The following is a 10,550-nucleotide window of genomic DNA, read 5'->3' as shown; positions in this document are numbered from 1 at the left end:
TGTAGCTGATGACCAAAGGACGAAAACTCCCTAAAAGACTAATAAATAATTCAGAGTTCAATCTCAAGCCAATGATGACTATGAATGACTTTGTAGGCAAACTTCAGATTTTCAGTCTCTATTCAAACACAATGGAATAGGAGTCATTTATGTATTTATTTTCTGTACCTCAAGACTCACAACTCAATGAGTATTTACTATGGTAGAGTAAAATGTGACCAAAAGTTGTTTTTACATGAATCCTAGGAGAAATGAATTGTTCATTGTTTCATTTGTTCTACAAAAGTTTACTGAGCACTTACATGTGCTAAGATTGTAATGACAAACCAAGTAAATTTTATTCTTGCTATAGAATTTAGACAAATGTGGCTGTGTTTAGACTGGGCTGTGAGAAACACTGAAAATTCCAGGGTATCCCTCCAGGAGCCACTGGTATAGGTAAATGAGGTGGGAGCAGATGGGCCTGAAGTTCCTGACCCATCTTTTCTCCAATCAGTTGCTCTTTCTATTGTCCCCATTGAGCTACCTTAGAAGATTTTAGTTGCATTAAATATCCTGATGCTAAAGAAGTTTAATATTCAAAACTAGGTGGTGTAAACTGCTCCCAAACATCCTCCTTTTCCTAGTCTCTTCTGTTCATTTTTTCACTTATATGCTCAATAAATGGTAGACAACAGGGATTGTACTGATTGTACTGAATGGATTATAAAGCAACTCATTGCATTCGAGAAGTATTTTAATCTAGCAGTCTTTTACAGTCATTTTTACTACCGCACAATTAAGACTATTGGGATTACTCCTATAGGTTACAACTATGCTCTGCAGCCTCTTCCATAATTCATGTGCTACTGAATTGAAGAGCATGCTCCTGGACCAGGGAGAAGCCTTGGGAGCCAGAGCTGCTGTTCATGCAGGAGAGTTGTAGACTACTTTCTACCTCTCCAATCTGTGGTACTGAACCTTTGTCACATAGCATCCCCCCTTCACATGCAAGACATGCCAGGGACATAGTGAGATTTTGGCCATCAAGATGAAGAAGAACTCAAATAAGTTATTAGGGATGAGCAGTTCCTTTCATATTAGTCATAACTCCACCTCTCTCCCACAGTTGATTGCAGCAGATCCTGTGTCATGACAACGAGGAGGCTGAGACCTGCTGCCCACATTAGAGGACCTCCCATTGTGCTTCATTTAGGCTCCTCAGTGCTGAGTAAATGTTCCTGGAACTGAGCTGAACAGGAACAGAACTCCCTCCTACATGCATCTCTAAGCTGCTTACAGAGGTGCCTGCTGTTGAGGTGACTGGCAGTTCCTCCTTACTCAATGCTTGATGGAAGGTTAGGAATAGGGTTCTTTTATCCCTAGGCAGGGCTGACCTCATGGGGTAAAATGATGGGGCCCTGTGAACAATTTGATTTGAGAGAACTTTGCTAGAAGCATCTCTCCTCAAATACTCTTTTGGTTTTTGAGTCAGCAATGTTCTTTTCTAATGATTACAGCAGTTTGTCTGCAAATATCCCTATTAAAATGGGGATCCTTCAGTTCCTGTGCCCCAACAGCCTTGTGATGTTTTTTTATCACATATTTCAATCTCAATAGTATTATTTAATTCTTCTGATTGAATTCAGTTAATTAACAGGAACTTGACAACTAGGGATGACTGAATCAAAAACAGAAAAATGGGTGTTAAGCACAAAGCTCTCTGTGTGAAGATGAGGGTACTGAAGAAGGCAGCCCTGTTCTGCCAGGAAGTGGACATGTGAGTGACATTAGAGGTATCAAAAATATACATTTATATATTTCCTCTTAGGCATTATAATTTCCATTGCAAGAAATTAGGCACTGAAGTTCAAAGCTACTTTCATCAGTAAAAGATGATAAATGCTTTTATATTTCTATCCTTAGATATATTTTGTATCAATTTTTAGGTATGGTCCTGAACTCTTATCTATTCTGATAACTGCATCTTTTATCCTGAAGGAAAAATAATAATAAATATTAAGTCAGAGATGGGCTATGAGAAATTTTCACATTTACTAATAAATTTTTATTATAGTTTTTTGCCAAGACTAAAAATTACTCACTTGCCTCTGCACACTGTCTCTAGGAAATATGTGCCATGCATTAATGTTTTTCAGTCAATCTTAGACAAAAATATTTTAAAATTTCAATTAAAGCACATGGAAGACGATATTGAATTTGAAGTTATTAAAAATTCCATAATTTTCAAACTAAAAACTTCCATCTACTTTTTTTTAATGTCTCAAAAGACACAAAATGTATAGGAATCTTTGCTATGTTCTAAAAATTACTCAGAGTTAAGTATTATGAAACTTAATTTGGCATGCTTATCTAATTAATGAGATCTGACAAATGGTTGGTTCATAATTGGAGTGAGGTCATATTAAAGACATTTTCAAGACTAGACACACAATTGACTCATTAAATAATTTCTGTTTGCTATTGTTATCTTCTTCTGCTTAAAGACCTCAGTAGGTCAAACATGTTTAGTATGTGAGGTGAAAATAGACTAACTCTTTCATTTTGCACTGAAAGTCAAAGAGTTCTGTACATCTCCTTGAAAATGGAATATGATGGGCCAGGCACATATCTGCGATGCATGCCTTAACTCTAAGCATGGTTCTAAAGTGGTTAGTTACTCTTATTAAAGATCAGTTTTATTCTTTAAGTTTCATAAATTTGTGTGAATATTTTTTTTTCAATATGCAAAATTAGCAACCTCCTATTACTCCGTGTTACTAGGAAGTGAAGATTGTTTAGCCTTGTACTCAAAGTTCCTCAATTTGACTTCTAATCTTTTTATAATATTACCTCATGCTAAACCATAGCCTACACCTTCTACTCTATTTGAATTTGTCCAGCAAACTTGGCACATGGGTCTTTCCTCTATTATTCCATCCCAATGGACTGTAATACTGTCTCATTCATCCTTACTCATTCAGACTCTAACCATCTTTCACATTCCTATTGAAGTTGTCCCTCATGGTTGAGGTTTCCTTTGACTGCGTTGTTCCATGGTACCTCTACTCCATGTCCAAGTTCTGATATCCTGTTTGTATTAATCACTGAGCATTTAATACCAATAAACATTTCCTGAGTGTTTACTGAGTCCAAGCATTGTCCTAAGTGCATTTTCTTGTTTAATCTTTAAGTCTCATGAGAAATATACTGTTTTTCTTTATTTTATAGATGAGGAAACATCTCAGGGAATTTAAATGAATACCACCAATTAGAACTGATAAAACCTATATTCAAAAGTATATTCTTACCTACTAAATAATATTGCCTTAAATTAATATCAAATCTTTCATCTATTTTAATCTTCGTGACCTCTAGTTTGGAATTTACATTCTCCAACCTCCCCAAGACTGCCCCTCTTATAAGTGGTTTCTAGAGTAACGCTGTACATTTAGTTGAATCTCAGTAAATGCTCATTGAAGAATAGAAAGCATATGTCAATGTGCTTTTTACCAGAACATCTATTTTCTTTTCTTGCCTTTGATTGAAACTATATTTTTTCTTTGTTCACTAAGACACATGATTGATATGAGCTATTCAGTGTATGAGATATTGTCTATGAGTGCCATAGAAATCTTACCAGATTTTCTGGAATGAGAATGTAACTTAGTGGTACAGTGCTTGCCTAGCATATGCAAGACCCTGGGTTCAATCTCCAGCACTGCAAAAACAAAACAAAACAAAACAAATTAAAAAACTTATCAGATTTCTTACTTCAGAAATATTGAGATAGTCTCAATTCTGGGGCAATGAAAAATGTAGTGTTAAGGTAGACTTTGAACATATAGGGCAAATCTTAAACCAAATCCTACATAGGAGCAGAATGTTGTGACATCATCTGATTCTTTAACATTGATATGTCAATGTTGAAACCTTGAGTTAAACATCACCTGGCTTGCTGTGAGTTAAACTGGGAAACTCATGGTGGTAAAGGAAATCATTTAGTGTGGGAATGCAGACCGAGGCCTTGTTTCATTCACTAGAGGTGGTTAAACTCAGATCTTCATCTCTCGTTTACATCCTCAGTCTCTCCATTTTTCACTACCAGGTAGGAAATCTTGTTAGTTCTGTTGGGATTACTAGAAACATACTCAATGAGGACACTAAGGGAAATCCTTAGTTGACTGTGAGAAAGCCACGGGACTTCCCTTGGGTAGACATTGGGATTAAGAAAACAAGCAGGAATTCACAAATAAAATGAAATCTGACACATGCTCTTGTTCAAATACTTTCCTTTTTCAAACAATATTTAAAAACAAGGTATCCTTAGATGCCTACTCTAAATGATGTTTAAAAAAGAGAATGCACAGAACTCAATGATTTCTTTTCCCTGAACATGCCTACTGGGAATATAAATTGTGTTTGTTCCTATTCTCTGTCTTCCTTTCTTCCTCTCTTTCCTTTCTCTGAGCTACTGTCCCACCTGTTTTTTTATTTTTACTTTTTTGCTGCTGATGCTGGCCTTGAAATTATGAACTTCCTGCCTCAGCCTTCCAAATTACTAGGAATGCAGGCACATGTATGAATAGCTATTTCTTAATTCATGAAGAAGAAAAACTTTTCAGATTATCAATGTATTTTTTACTTTGTGACCTTGATATACCTAAGAATTACGCTTATAATTTTTCTGTAGTTACTCTTGTTCTAGCCAAGTATTACAAGTGTTTTTTGCTAGATGTATTTATCCCAGTTGAAATTTGCCTGATCTTTGTCTTTGAAATTCCATCTCACAGTAATTCAACAAAAGTGTATGTATGTATGACTGTTACAGAACTGTGATGGATGGGGAGATTTTTACTTTTCAGTTTGGTATGAGTGACTTTGCCCGATTTGGTAAGAAATAAAGTAAAAAGAACCTTAAGTTCACCCCTCATTTGATACAAAAGACAAATGAAGAGCTTAAAAAGAAACAATTTTAAAAAAAGAAGGAAGGAAGGAAGGAAGGAAGGAAGGAAGAAACTAGCCCAGTATCATGGTGCATGCCTGTAATCCCAGTGCCTAGAAGACTGAGGCAGGAGGATACCAAGTTCAAGTCCAGCCTTAGCAATTTAGCCAGACCAGACTCTTGTCTCCAAAATGAAAAATTAAAAAAGGCTGGGGATATAGCTTGTAAAATGCCCCTGTGTTCAATCACCAGCACCGCCACCTCATACCAAACCAAACCAAACCAAACAAAAACAATAACAGACGTGTGACTATCTCCATTCATCTTCAGATATCGCAAGTGTAACATTAGACATATCCTACTCACTTAAAAGCTGATGAAAATCAAGTGACCCTGTAAGTTAGCTGACCAGAAAGGAGTTGTTTTTAGATCCCATCTGGTACTTTTTTGGCAGGGTGGATGTGATGGTTATTAGGGGTTTAAACCAGGGCAATTTGCTACTGAACCACATCCAAGCCCTTTGTATTTTTTCGAGACAGGGTCTCACAAAGTTGCTTAGGGCTTTGCTTGGTTGCTGAGTCTGGTCTGGAACTGGCAATACTCCTGACTCAGCCTCCCAAGCTGCTGGGATTATAGACATGCACTACAGAGTCTGGCTTTTTGTACTTTATTCTATGGCTTTATTGCCATTTTTTAAAAAACCTATGAATTATATAAGTAAAATCTCATATATGTGTTATACTCTGAATTTCTAAATTTCTTTCAATTGAAGGAATCTTTGAGCAAAAGGTATTAATCAAAGTGAGATTAGAGTTTATAAAGAATGAAAATGAAAGTATTGGTGGTATATAACAGAGATGGTAATGACTATGTTGGAGAGTAGATTTTTTCTGCAGAATTATTTATAAAATATATTTCTATGAAGCAATCCTATATTTTTCTAGGATGGCAAGCAGTAGGATCTCCCTACTGACTTCTATCTTTAAAGAAGAAAAATATTTTCACTTACCCCCTGAAAAATGATAGGAAAGAAGTTGAGCATCTGGTAACATGTTAGTGACATAGTGTTTAGTGTTTCTTTTTCTTACTGAGCACCAGAGAAAGCTCATCTGTGGCATACATAATCCCAATTTAGCAATTTGCTCTGATTTGCTGTATATATCAGTATTACATTCAGTTTTGGAGTAGGAATAGTCAACTGCTTCTCTGTTCCTGCATTTCCTCTCCCTTTATCTTTTATGTCAGAAATTGTTAAAGCTTTCAAGCTTTCCCTCAAGGAAGAGTCAAATGGCAAATATGTCCAGAGAAAACTCAGACCTTACCAGTAGATCCGGTGCTGGCCATGTAAATGAACTGATATGATTGAGGAAGGTTCTGAGAAATAAATACACTCTGCTCGGAAGAGGTAACTCACTCATTGTTCTATAGTAGTATGATATAATTTTTTTCATTGAATCAAGAAGAACTTGCAACTTTGTCACTGATATTCAATTATTCCTGAAAGGTTATACTGTTATTTTGCCAATACCAATGCATATGACTGGTGAAGCTGAGCTGAGAATTTTCTGAGAATTAACATACCCCAACAGGGGTGGTAATTGGCTTGAGGGACTATTTTTCTATTTCTTTGCAAATATTGTAATTGGGGATTTTTAATTATATATTTTTTTCCAGTGGCTGAGAAAAATGCTCTGATAAACTTGAAGTTTTTTAAATAATATTGCTTGATTATTTTAAAGGAATTACTTTTGTGCTGGGGTAGGTGCCACACATCTATAATCCCAGTGATTGGGAAGCTGAGGCAGGAGGATTGCAAGTTCTAGGCTAGCCTCAGCCATTTGGTAAGAATTCAACAACTTAGCAAGACCCTATCTCTAAATAAATAAATAAATAGATAGATAGATAGGGTTGGGGAGGTAGCTCAGTGCTAAAGCTTCCCTGGGTTCAATCCGAAATTAAAAAAAGAAAAAAGAAAGAAAAAAGAAGGAATTACTTTGTAAGAACATAAGGCATGGTATGTGGCAGGAAGTGGAATAGAAATAGTCAAAGCATATTCAGGACTATATACAATTTAAGGAGGTCTAATCCATTGTATTGCCTTGTAAATGTCATGTCACAAAATGTTAAAACTACTTTTAAAAAGTGCTGCTCTTCTTATTAACTTGATTTTTGATTTGCTTAAGCAAAGGGTCACTAGAGTTGAGTTTTTCAGAAGATTGCTTGCTTTAATTTTTTTTTTTTTTGTTTTGTTGTTGTTGTTGTTGAAGCCTGCCAGGGCAAGAAGTGTCACTGATACTTTCTCAGCATATAATAGTTCTTTGTATTTCTTTCACTGGTTTCCTCTGTCATTTCCTTATTGGAAATAAAAAAGCATTTTCTTATAATAGGAATGACTTACCTGATCACAGTCTCTCTCATGGGTTTAAGTCGAATAAAGAAAAAGGTGAAATCCATAGAAGGAAACTGTTGCTATGTGTACATTAGGGAAATAGTTACCTGAAACAGACTCACCTCAGGGAGTTTATGGCTCACGTGAAGAATCTATTCCAGGAAATCTAGATTTAGCAATTGCCTTAAGATGGTTATCATTTGCTTATTCTTGATGTGTATAGATTACATCCTCTGAAATCTTTATTTCATGTCAATTTATTGCCTAAAATTGGCCTTCTCAAAAGTGACTACAGTTTATTTTTAAGTTACAAGACAACAATAATCATTCTTTCAATTTTATTTTTACTTGTAGAATGACTCATGACTAATAGTAGAATTTAAGTATCCAATTGGAAAGTCAATGTGTGATTATGTTAAGCAAAATAAGCCAGGCTTGGGTGGGGAGTGTCTTATAAAAATTGAGAGAAGATCAGTAGAACGGATGAAAGAGACCAAAGGGAGAAAAGAGGGAAAGGGGAAATACTGGGGAATGATGTTGGCCAAACTGTTGTTATATCATGTGCCTGTACGAATGTGTAATAACAAATCCCACCATGATGTAGAACCATATTGCACCAATAGAAATATGGAAAAAATTCAATGGGTGAGATGCTGATTAAAAAGCAAGTTTCAAAAAGGAATAACAAAGCTGAAATGATGATGGTGTTTGGAAGGACTATATACAAAAGAAACGTTTACATTATTGATATTTTTGGTATATATTTTGTTAAGGAAAACATTTTTGGTATTTATGAAAGCATATCACATGGATTTAAAACAAAAATTGTTTACTAAAATGTTATTCTGTTATAGATTTAAAAGTACATCATAAGTTAGTCAATGTTTTAATGTATATTTTATGTCTGAATGAATTATGGAACTTTGGAAAGACTGTTAATTGATAGTAAGATCAATTTATTCACAACTCTAGACAGTCTATTGCTTAAAATGCTCTTGATTTTAACACCAGCTTTTGGGTGATGTAAGACAGAGGTCATTTTTATGATAAGTCACAGTTTAGGAAAATATAGTCCACTATCATGATATGTGTGTGTGTGTGTGTGTGTATTGTATCTTATTTTAATTCTAGAAAGTTCCATGTTTAATTTGTGTTATACCAAGAGTGGGATCACCTATATCTGAACTTTGGCTATGACACTTAACTCTGGCTATGACACTTAACTCAGTGTGACTTTGGTCAAACTAAACTGTGGTTAGTGTTCTTACTTATACAATGGGTTGATGATAGTATGCATTTCATAGGCTTGTTGTGAAGACTAAGTGTATTAATTAAAATTGATGAATTAATTCTAAGTTCCTAAGTATCATACCATCATTATTATTTGATTTCAAATAATGCATTACCAAATAATGCTGAAATCAGAAAGATCTGGGTTTAATTACTAAACCTGGAATAATAGCTACGTGACATTGAACAAATTAACTTGTTTGAGTTTTAATGTTGTTCTCTACTGGATAAGTCAGTTATTTTATGTAACTTACTAGTAGCTGTTTGGGCATGATTAGATGTGTAAGAAATGTTATTAATAGCAGAGGAATAAAATAGTTGTAGAAACAAAATCTATGTGAAGAATTAAAAAACAAAGAGCTTGCAAGGGGAATGATTTTGAATTGAGAGTTTGTAGATTATAGCTCGAGGGTGAAACCCAACCCTTGAAATTATGACTATGACTATGAAAAATGGTGATGGAAAGACACTGAAGCTTTTGCTAAGATCACAGGGTTTTGGGTGGTGGATGGGTGGGAGAGTGGCTATAAATTTAAAGGAAAATTCTTGTAGCACAGTATCCTCAGAAGTAACTCTGAATTTGTATTCAGAGTATAAACTGTCCACAGCCATGGTTGACTGCTGAACTACATAGGTACAGACAGGGGGTATATTAGTTAATGTTTTTTAGTCACTGTGAGTACCTAACAGGAACAATTTAGAGGAGGAAAGATTTATTTTGGCTCATGGTTTCAGAGGTTCAATCTGTGGTCAGCAGGCTCCAAGGGTATGGCAGAGGAATACTACTCAGCTCCTGGTAGCCAGGAAGCAGAGAGAGAGCAGCCAGGAACAAGATATAGTCAGTCCCCAAGGGCACACCCCCAGTGGCCTACTTCCTTCAGTCATGCCCTGCTTCCTATAGTTACCGCCCAGTAGTTCATTCAAGTTATTAAGGCATCAAATGGATGAATCCTTTGATGAGGTTCCAATCCTCTTGATCTAATCCATGCCTTAAAGCCCCACCTCTGAACTGGCAACCCTGGGGGCCGTGCTTTCAACACCTGAGGTTTTTGGGAACATTCCAGATTCAAACCATACCAATGGAGTTTAATGAAAAAGCAAGCAGACATTAGAAAGAAATCTAATTTTGAAAAATGTAGGTATATAGATTGGAATATGCGAGTGGAATGCCATCTTAACTGAGTCAATTTATTAACTCTCCACAGTATAGGTGTCAGAAAGCTAAAACTGGTTGAATTTATAATATCATGGTACAGAGTCCAAAGTTAGTAGAGATAATAAGAATTACCGAGGAATCCTCAGAAGCAAAAACCACAGAGAGGCTGAGCTGTCTGCCCACGTCCTTGACTTAGCCACAGAATTTTGTAGGAACAGGGAGACATGCAAGGATCAAGTGAAAAAAGCAGCATAACAAGCCATTGACTGTATGCCACAGGGGGCTGCAATGTCTTTCTCAAATCCAGGCAAGTTAACTGCTTGCTAGAATAGCACTCTAATGATTTTTAGAAAGACAAAACAGAATTATGAGTATGTATAACATGCTATCTACTCTATCCAATTTTCTACGACAGATTTATAAGACATGAAAAAAGAAACTTGTGACCTATACTTGGGGGGGGGAGCAGTTAATAGAAACTGACTCTGAGTTGGTCCAGATGTTAGATTTATAAAGCAGCCATTACAGATTTAAAATATTGAAAGAAGACATGTTCAAATATTTAAAGAAAACTATTTCTTAGAGAAATGGTAGATGTATAAAAATGCAAATTTTAGAACTGAAAAGTACAATAAGTGAAAAATTTAAAATTGTAGACTGTCTTAACAGAAAGTTAAAACAAAAGGAGAAAACTATTAGTGCACTTAAAAAAAATCAATAAAAATGACATGATCTAAGAACCAAGAAAAAAGATTTAAGAAAAATAAACAGACCCTCAACAACCTCTGGGA

The sequence above is a fragment of the Marmota monax genome, unplaced genomic scaffold (assembly GCF_021218885.2).
Source record: "Marmota monax isolate L192 unplaced genomic scaffold, Marmota_monax_Labrador192_F-V1.1 WCK01_AAM20220418_F8-fsc00202, whole genome shotgun sequence".
In the NCBI taxonomy this organism is placed as follows: domain Eukaryota; kingdom Metazoa; phylum Chordata; class Mammalia; order Rodentia; family Sciuridae; genus Marmota; species Marmota monax.
This window is presented reverse-complemented; position numbering follows the sequence as displayed.